The sequence below is a fragment of the Cannabis sativa genome, chromosome X (assembly GCF_029168945.1).
Source record: "Cannabis sativa cultivar Pink pepper isolate KNU-18-1 chromosome X, ASM2916894v1, whole genome shotgun sequence".
NCBI lineage: Eukaryota > Viridiplantae > Streptophyta > Magnoliopsida > Rosales > Cannabaceae > Cannabis > Cannabis sativa.
The window spans coordinates 74,999,022-75,009,800 of NC_083610.1; the positions used below are offsets into that span (position 1 = coordinate 74,999,022).

Sequence of the window (10,779 nt, forward strand, 5' to 3'; positions counted from 1 at the left end):
TACTAAATTTCAGCCTTGTACCCATTGCTCGCTGCAAACTTTGCCAAAATTTGGAGGTGAACTTCGGATCCCTGTCCGAAACTATAGACTTCGGTACCCCGTGAAGTCTTACTATCTCTCTGACATACAACTCTGCCAACTGATCCACTGTAAATGTTTTTCTAACCGGCAGAAAATGAGCAGATTTCGTAAATCGATCCACCACTACCCAGATGGAATCAAATAAACCCGTGGTCCTAGGTAACCCGACCACAAAATCCATCGTGATATCCTCCCATTTCCATTCTGGTAGGGTTAGAGGCTGCAACAACCCTGCTGGTCTCTGATGTTCAGCCTTAATCTGCTGACAAGTGAGGCATCTCGATACGAATTCTACCAAATTCTTCTTCATACCGCTCCACCAGAAGTACGGTTTCAAATCTTGGTACATCTTAGTGGTGCCGGGATGCACAGAATACGGGGTAGAATGAGCCTCCTCAAAGATCTCATTCCTAAGTTCCACACTATTCGGAACACAAACCCTGGCTTTATACAAAAGCATCCCACTGTCTGACACTGAAAAGTCCTTGGCTTGACCAGCCAACACCTCATCTCGGATCTTCACTAACTCTGGATCCGTCATCTGAGCGACTTTTATTCTTTCCAACAGATCAGATTGCAGCGTTAAGTTGTGAAGCTCACCTACCACAAACTCAATGTTGGATCTAACCATATCCTCTGCTAGCTGAGGTGAGATCTGAACCATACTAGCTACTTGCCCGGGACCCTTTCTGCTCAAGGCATCGGCCACTACATTGGCTTTTCCGGGGTGATAGAGGATCTCACAGTCATAATCTTTCACTAACTCCAACCAACGCCTTTGTCTCATATTCAAATCCTTCTGAGTAAAGAAATATTTGAGACTTTTATGGTCGGTATAGATTTCACACTTTTCCCCATAAAGATAATGCCGCCAAATCTTCAATGCGAAAACCACCGCGGCCAACTCTAGGTCATGAGTCGGGTATCGCTGTTCGTAATCCTTTAACTGACGATGACCCGATCGGCTTGCATCAATACACACCCCAAACCTTGTTTGGATGCGTCACAATAAACTACGAACTTCTCCTTGTCTGAAGGCAAAGCTAGCACTGGAGCGGTAATCAACCTCTGTTTTAGCTCCTGAAAACTAGCTTCGCACTTATCTGACCAGATAAACCGCTGATTCTTCTTTGTAAGCTCGGTTAGGGGCATTGAAATTTTAGAGAACCCTTCGACGAACCTACGGTAGTACCCCGCTAAACCTAAGAAGCTTCTGATCTCTGTCACAGTCTTCGGTCTCGGCCAATCCCTGACGGATTCAATCTTCCCGGGATCCACCTTGATCCCATCTTTGCTCACAATGTGCCCTAGGAAGGACACCTGAGATAGCCAGAACTCACATTTCTTGAACTTGGCATAAAGCTTATGTTCTCGAAGTCGTTGCAGTACCATCTGAAGATGTAACTCATGCTCCTCTTCTGACTGAGAGTACACGAGGATGTCGTCGATAAACACAATCACACAGATATCGAGGAAATCCTTGAATACTCTATTCATCAGGTCCATGAATGCTGCAGGAGCATTGGTTAGTCCGAATGACATAACCAGAAATTCGTAATGTCCATACCTAGTGCGGAAAGCCGTCTTCGGAATGTCCTCCTCTCGGATTCTCAACTGATGATAACCCGAACGGAGATCAATCTTAGAAAAGACCGTCTTCCCCTGAAGCTGATCGAACAAATCATCGATCCTAGGTAATGGATATTTATTCTTCACCGTCAGCTTGTTCAATTCTCTGTAGTCGATGCACATCCTCATAGATCCATCCTTCTTCTTGACGAATAAAACCGGGGCTCCCCAGGGTGACACACTAGGCCGAATAAACCCTATGTCAAGCAACCCTTGGAGCTGAATCTTTAATTCCTTAAGTTCAGCTGGAGCCATTCTATATGGGGCTTTGGAAAACGGTTCCACCCCTGGTGCCAAGTCTATCACGAAGTCAATCTCCCGCTGAGGTGGTAACCCTGGAAGTTCTTCGGGAAAAACATCCAAAAATTCCCGAACTACTTTGATGTCCTCTGGCTGAATGGTGTCTGGCCGAGTGGTGTCCACCACCACGGCCAGAAACCCTAAACAACCGCCGTGCAACAATTCTCTAGCTGACATAGCCGAGATCACCGGGATCCGAGATCCCTGAACTGAACCAACAAACACAAATGGTTCTTCACTTTCCGGTTGGAAGATCACCATCTTCCTTTTACAATCAATGCTCGCCGAATATTTAGATAGGAAATCCATTCCTAAAATAATATCGAATTCGACTAAACTCATCTCTATCAGATCAGCACTTAACTCTCTACCATCTATCCTGATCGGCATAGACCTAATCCACCTATTGGAGATAAACAATTCTCCGCTAGGTAATAGGGTTCCAAACCCTGATTCATATCTATCATACGGTCTACCCAATTTACTAAAGACTCTGGCCGCCACATAAGAATGTGTAGCCCCAGAATCAAACAGCACTGAATATAGCGAGTTGTTAATAGAAAGCTGACCTGTGACAACTGATGGGCTGGCATCTGCATCAGCCTGAGTGATAGCGAACACCCTGGCTGGAGTGGGTATCGCTGGAGCTCTCGGTGCCTCTGATCGGAGCTAGGGACAGTCCCTCTTGAAGTGTCCGGGCATGCCACAGTGAAAGCATCCCTGACCTTTGCACTCACCCCGATGGTGCCTCTTGCAGCTAGGGCACTCGGGATAGGAGAATCGGGTCTCAGTACCACCAGGACGACTCCCTCTGTTCTGGTTCCCCCAGAACCTCTTGTTCTGACTCGAGCCACCGGAAGCAATGGGTGCTCTCTTCCTCTAGTCAATGGCCGAACCGCTACTCCCCCTGTTAAAGCCTGATGCAGGAGGGGTAGGAGCTCCGCCACTCACCGGAGTACTAGCTGACTCCGACATACACCCAACTGCGCCCTCAGCTCGCAGTGCCTTCTCCACCATCTGAGCATAGGTGGTGCTGTCGTCCGTGGTAATCATCAGATCATGCTTGATCTTGGCATTCAACCCGTCCAGGTACTTCTCCTTCTTGCTGAAGTCGGTCGGCACAATTCCCGAGGCTAACCTCGCCAACCGATCAAACTGAGTAGTATACTCAGTGACGCTCATATTCTCACGCTGGGTCAGGTGAGCGAACTCTTTCCTCTTGGCGCTTCTGACCGCCTCATTGTAGTACTTCGCGTTGAAGAGTTCCTGGAACCTTTCCCAGGTCATGGTGGTGACGTCATGGATCTGAGACACCATGTCCCACCAGACCAAAGCGTCCTCCTGGAACTGGAATGTGGCGCACACCACTCTGTCGTTATTGGTGACACCCATGAAGTTCAGGATCTTGGTAATCACCGTTAGCCACTGCTCGGCTTTCATTACGTCTGGACCTCCCAGGAAAACCGGAGGTGCTTGCTTCCGGAACCGCTCATACAGAGGCTCCAATCTATGGGCCGCCACCACTATCTCGGCCTGGGCAGCAGGGGTAGGTGCCACTGGAACTACGGGCACTGGAATTGCAGGAGCACCCTGCTGTCTCAACCTCTGAATCTCGAGGTCTTGTTCTTCTATCCGGGCTTGCATTTCCGCAAACCGTAACTCCCAATCTGGGCTCCCTGATCGGCTGGGGGAGCTGTTACGAAAATTCTGTTTATTACGCAAGTGTACGTATCAAGTAGTATCTCACGCAAGTGAGGTCGAACCACAGGGAATTGGATTAAGTACTACTAAACTATACTTATGATTCTATTTGGTAAAATAATAAGTTTGCAATTTAAAAGTAAATAACTCAGAAATTAAAGAGAAAATAAACGAAGATTAATCAAGATGAGAGATTAGGGAGGTGAATCCTGTTGATAAGCTACCTATGTCAATGCCTAATTGCTATCCTTATCTCAATGTGAAAGACAGATTATAAATTAACCTAACTCTTTTCAGATCTTTTAGGTTCTAAATAATATGTTCTCTAATTAACTTCTTAATTAGATCAACACAAAATCAGCATTAAGCAATAATCTATTAGTCACTAAGGCTATGTAAATACTTTCGTTTTACATCAAAACCTAGACTATCCAAATTTTAGCATTCCTAATTCTCACTTTTCAGATTTCGAATTAGGATCATAGAACATGTAAAAGGTGATCAAGCTTGCACATGAAATTAAACACAAATAAAGATAGTATTCACACATAAGATGAAGGAATGGCAATTATTTATTAACTAGGCATAAACTTAAACAACAATCATCATCCTCCCTTATTGGGAAATTTAGTTCATAATCATTCTAAAAACATCCATGATTAATTCAGAAATAAAAACAAACATAAAGATGAATAAAAAGGGTAAAAGAAAGAAACTAGAAGGCGGTATCGCTCCGGGTCTTCAAGATAGCTTCCTCTCCACTTTGCCTCCACTATTAGGTCTGTTTTTGCTTAGATCTGACCTTCAATGTCGTATTCCTTATATAGGGATGAGTGGTGAGCCTCCAATTGAGTGAAAAATCAAAATTAAATCAAATCTGCGATTTCCGTACATAGTCGCGACTAGCATTTAAGCTCGTCGCGACTACAGGCAAAACTCGAAAAACCGAGTTTCTGCCTAACTTACGAAGTCGCGACCAGGGTCGCGACCAGGAAAAAGGGTCGCGACCTGGCTCTCTGGAGGTCGCGACTACTGACACTTCTGGAACCGAATTTTCCAATTTTTCCAAGTTTATCCCAGTTTTTCGCCATTTGACTGAATTCGAACTTTAACACCCCGGGAACCTGAAATAATGAAAATCAAGCGTAAAACTGCTCCAAAAGACACCAATAGACGAGATAATGCTAACTTTAAAGACCCGAAATATAGGTTAATTATAACCTAACAAAATCCCCCAAACTAGACTCTTACTCGCCCCCGAGTAAGATAAAAAAAAAAAAACTAACTACGCTATCAGATAATCACTACGCTGCTGACTCATGCTCTGTTTTCTTCCTTGCATAAACTAGAATTTTGATCCTACTAACTCTAACAATTAACTCGGATGCTCAATTAACAACACTATGTACAACTGCAACTATCTACTCAAATATGAAACATCGTTATAAAAGTTTTACTCTTTCCATTAGTTCCACAGCCCGATAACTCATAAGCTTGCATGTTTACCTTTCTCCACTAATGTTGACAGTATTCTTTGGAATCATTAGGTCTTTTCAAGGCTTAGGTAATATGGCTCAGATATTCAGGGATAGGCAAGAGACAATTTTGGCTCAAGATATCATAAGCACACAAACAGAACCCCCAAGCTTTTACTTTTCCTTTTCTAAACCCCATATTGTTCCCAAGTTGACCAAGATTGAGATAAGATATATTTATTATTTTCCAACATCACTGAAATCATATTCTTTAATTCTTTTTTTCTCAATGCTTTGTTTTTTTTTTCTTTTTTTTTCTTCAGTGACATTGAATTACACAATTTTTCCTCTTCTTTCATCTCAATCTTACAAATTTTTTTTTTCTCCCTCTCACTATTTCGTCACACTAAATGTTTCTTTTCCCCCAAACTAATCATATAGCTTATGATATCATGGATAATCATGGTGAGAATAAAAATTAATAGTGTGGTTGCAAAATTTCAAATCAGTGGGTGAAAACACAACAGGTTAAGGCTCAAAAGGGTAACTAGGGATATACATTATGGTAGGCTTGAAAGGCTCAAACTATCCAACAAATGCCTAAGTCATATTCCAATTGAACACTATCAAGGATTTCGCCTCAAAAGAATAAACATGCAAGTTCTAAGCTATCCTGTCAATCTTACCACAAACCATAGTAAAACAGTTATAACAATTTTCACAACTTGAGTATTTGCAGAAAAACACAGGTTTCTAAGCATCCAAACTAATCCAAAGAGTTAACAAAATCAAGCACACAGTTATTTTACAGTTTCAGATCACATCACACTAATCAGCAGTATACAACTATCATCAAGCTTATTGCCATTCCTTAACTAAAGCAAAAACTAAAACATAAAATTAAAATGCAGAAATTAAAGTGCAGAATTTAAAAATTTTAAGTAAAAATTTTAAGTCTCTCCCCCCAAACTAAATATGACATTGTCCCCAATGTATACAAAAATATGCAGAGAGAAGAAACTTACCTGAGACCCTTTCAGAAAGGGTTGGGTGGACCCTTTTCATCCAAAAGAGCCCTCGTACTAAATGAAGAAAATTGACCACCAATAGTGTTGATTTCAGAGTTTTGCTCAAGAGTAAGCTCACCTACAGAACTACCACACATCAATCTTTTCCAACGACGCTGAATCGTTCGAAGTCGCTCTTTAGGCTTTGCTTTCTTCTTATCAGCTTTAACAAAAGAACCCTTCACCATCTCAATCTTGCAACAGGTAGGAATGTCGGTTGGGGCAAAAACATTAAAATTGACCTCTTCATCTTGCACTCTCAACTTTAACTCTCCCTTTTGAACATCTATTAATGCTCGGCCCGTGGCTAAGAATGGCCTTCCCAAAATAATGGGAATAGTTGAATCTTCCTCCATATCAAGAATTAAGAAATCAACAGGGAAGATAAACTTACCAACCTTCACCAATACATCTTCAATTATCCCACGAGGATGAGTCAAAGAACGATCCGCTAGTTGTAAAGTCACTGTTGTGGGCTTTGCTTTTCCCAATCCTAACCTTTTGAAGACAGACAATGGCATTAGATTAATGCTTGCTCCTAGATCACATAGAGCTTTAGTTTCCACCGAACCCCCTATAGAGCATGGAATATTGAAACTACCCGGATCTTTAAGCTTGGGCGGTAGTTTCTTTTGCAAAATAGCGCTACACTCCTCAGTTAATGCCACTGTTTCATAGTCCTCCAATTTTCTCTTCTTAGATAATATCTCCTTCATGAACTTCACATAACGGGGCATTTGTTCCAAGGCTTCAGCAAAAGGAATGTTGATGTGTAGTCTTTTGAAGACCTCTAGGAATTTGGTGAACTGCTTGTCTAGACTTGACTTTCTGAGCCTTTGAGGGTATGGTATTTTTACATGGTGATCAATATTAGCTGGTGGAGACTGCTGTGGCTGTGTTTGACTATCAGTAGCCTTCGTTGGAGTGGGTGTTGGGGTCGACATCGGTTGCTCTTCATTCTCCTTTTCTCCATTCACTAGTTGTGGCATTTCAGGACCATCATAATTTTTACCGCTCCTCAGGGTAATTGAATTGCAGTTTTCCTTAGGATTAATTTCAGTTGTACTAGGCAAATTTCCTTGAGGACGAGTTGCTACCTGAGTTGCTAATTGGCCCATCTGTGTCTGCAGGTCTTTGATTGAAGATCTAGTTTCAGTCATGAATTGAAGCAGTAAATCTGTCTGCAAACTAGAATTTCCACCAGAGGTTTGTTGCTGATTAAACTGTTGATTCTGATTCTGGTTCTGATTTCGTTGCTGATAGAACCCACTGTTTCTTCGGTTATTACCCTGGTTGAACCCATAGTTGTTGTTGTTGTTCTGTGAATAGTTTCCAATGGCTTTAGCTTCATCCATTGGCAAATCATCCACATCAGCTTGGCATTCTGAAAAGTGATGGCTTCCCCCACATAACTCACACACAACTTGGGCTTGTTTAGCTTGCCCTGCAATTATCTTTGTCAATGCCTCAACCTGTGCTGTCAACTTGGTGATGGCATCGACCTCTAACACACCAGCTACCTTCTTTGATTGACTCCTCTCAGTTGGCCACTGTTGACTGTTTAGAGCCATCTCCTCCAATAGATCATAAGCCTCATTAGCACTCTTCCTCATAAAGGCTCCTCCAGCTGCAGCATCTATTAAAGTTCTTGTATTTCCTACCAACCCATTGTAGAAGTTGTGGACCAGCATCCACTTCTCTATACCATGGTGAGGGCACTTTCTGATCAGATCCTTAAACCTCTCCCAAGCCTCATGGAGAGATTCATTATCTTGTTGGCAGAAGTTATTAATTTCTCCTCTCAGCTTTGCAGACTTGGCTGGAGGAAAGAACTTTGACAAGAATTTCGTTGCCAGATCATTCCAGGTGGCGATAGAGTTGGGTGGCAAGGAGTTTAGCCAACTCTTGGCTCGCTCTCTAAGAGAGAATGGGAACAGTCTCAGTCGAATAGCATCATCACTAACTCCATTAACTTTAAAGGTTTCACAAAGTTCCATGAAGTTAGAGAGATGCAGATTAGGATCTTCAGAAGGGAGGCCACCAAACTGAACTGAAGACTGCACCATCTGAAGTATGGCAGGTTTTATCTCAAAGTTATTTGCATCCACTGCCGGTGGCCTGATACACGACTGCACTCCCGTCAGAGTAGGGAGAATGTAATCTCTCAAGCTGCGGCCATTAGCTTGATCTTCTACTGCGCCACCATTGTTACCGTTATTGCCTCCATTGTTTGCAGCATTGGCAGCCATGATGTCTGAAGTTTCAGCAGTTGCTGAAACTCCCTCTTGCCTCTTGTTCTTTCGGTTTCTCCTACAAGTTTTCTCGATTTCGGGATCAACTGGTAATATCACTGCTTGTCCTTGACGGCGCATACACTTATGATTCCTGAAATAGATCAAGAAAATATTGCAAGAAAAAGGTTAGAAAAATCAGCAAGAGAAAATATACCAAAGTAGAAGTTAGTATAATTTTGTGTAATATTAATCTTTAAACAATTCCCCGGCAACGGCGCCAAAAACTTGTTACGAAAATTCTGTTTATTACGCAAGTGTACGTATCAAGTAGTATCTCACGCAAGTGAGGTCGAACCACAGGGAATTGGATTAAGTACTACTAAACTATACTTATGATTCTATTTGGTAAAATAATAAGTTTGCAATTTAAAAGTAAATAACTCAGAAATTAAAGAGAAAATAAACGAAGATTAATCAAGATGAGAGATTAGGGAGGTGAATCCTGTTGATAAGCTACCTATGTCAATGCCTAATTGCTATCCTTATCTCAATGTGAAAGACAGATTATAAATTAACCTAACTCTTTTCAGATCTTTTAGGTTCTAAATAATATGTTCTCTAATTAACTTCTTAATTAGATCAACACAAAATCAGCATTAAGCAATAATTTATTAGTCACTAAGGCTATGTAAATACTTTCGTTTTACATCAAAACCTAGACTATCCAAATTTTAGCATTCCTAATTCTCACTTTTCAGATTTCGAATTAGGATCATAGAACATGTAAAAGGTGATCAAGCTTGCACATGAAATTAAACACAAATAAAAATAGTATTCACACATAAGATGAAGGAATGGAAATTATTTATTAACTAGGCATAAACTTAAACAACAATCATCATCCTCCCTTATTGGGAAATTTAGTTCATAATCATTCTAAAAACATCCATGATTAATTCAGAAATAAAAACAAACATAAAGATGAATAAAAAGGGTAAAAGAAAGAAACTAGAAGGTGGTATCGCTCCGGGTCTTCAAGATAGCTTCCTCTCCACTTTGCCTCCACTATTAGGTCTGTTTTTGCTTAGATCTGACCTTCAATGTCGTATTCCTTATATAGGGATGAGTGGTGAGCCTCCAATTGAGTGAAAAATCAAAATTAGGTCAAATCTGCGATTTCCGTACATAGTCGCGACTAGCATTTAAGCTCGTCGCGACTACAGGCAAAACTCGAAAAACCGAGTTTCTGCCTAACTTACGAAGTCGCGACCAGGGTCGCGACCAGGAAAAAGGGTCGCGACCTGGCTCTCTGGAGGTCGCGACTACTGACACTTCTGGAACCGAATTTTCCAATTTTTCCAAGTTTATCCCAGTTTTTCGCCATTTGACTGAATTCGAACTTTAACACCCCGGGAACCTGAAATAATGAAAATCAAGCGTAAAACTGCTCTAAAAGACACCAATAGACGAGATAATGCTAACTTTAAAGACCCGAAATATAGGTTAATTATAACCTAACAGGAGCCTGGGCAGCCTGTGGCGGGTTCTCATCACCCCGACCACGAGCCCTGCCTTGGGGACCTCTACCTCGGCCCCTAACAGGTGGGGGAAACGGAGCTCCCTGTCCTTGGTTCGACCCCACTGAGTTGCCCTGACTCCTGGTAGTCCGCCTGGCGTCCATCTGATTAGAACCGCCTGCGAAACCAAGAGTTGGCATATCAGGTCGTATTCAAGGAGAGCTTACTAATGCCGCTTAATTTGGAAATTAAAAACGAAACATGCGCCTATTCTACTATCAGGCTACTAACATGCTTCCTAACAGGCTTTTCTTTTTCATACTGAATAAAATAAACTACTAAAGCAATAAAGGCTTACTGAACCGTGAAACGAGCTAACTGCTGATGATGATTGTACATGTCGTGACGATCTTCGGAAGACAACCTGGCGGCTCTGATACCAAATTGTAACACCCTAACTAACATAGGCGTATTACGTGATTTTTAAACATGCTGTGCAGCTCGTTGCTAATCAACGAGGTTTATGGAAAAACGTGATTAATTAAAATTTTTACTTTTTAATTAAACCTATAAAATAATATTACAAAAGACTCGGGATCCCGATTATAAAATCATTTACAAAAAGATTTAACTGTTTAACTGATACACAAAATAAATGTCGCCTAGCGACCAGTTACAAAATCAGCCTCGCTGTCCCGAGGATCGTACGCTCCAGGCCTAACCGCCCCGACATGTACAATCTTCACAAGCTCGCTCACGGTCCATCAGCTCTAGC

General features: G+C 41.8%; 1 non-coding gene across 1 annotated transcript; it reads left to right on the forward strand.

The window, feature by feature from the left end:
- Positions 1-7,954: 7,954 nt before the first annotated feature.
- On the forward strand, positions 7,955-8,061 carry LOC115703296 (small nucleolar RNA R71). The gene has a single exon (XR_004009072.2). It is a non-coding gene; the product is annotated as a small nucleolar RNA R71 (small nucleolar RNA).
- Positions 8,062-10,779: the final 2,718 nt, after the last annotated feature.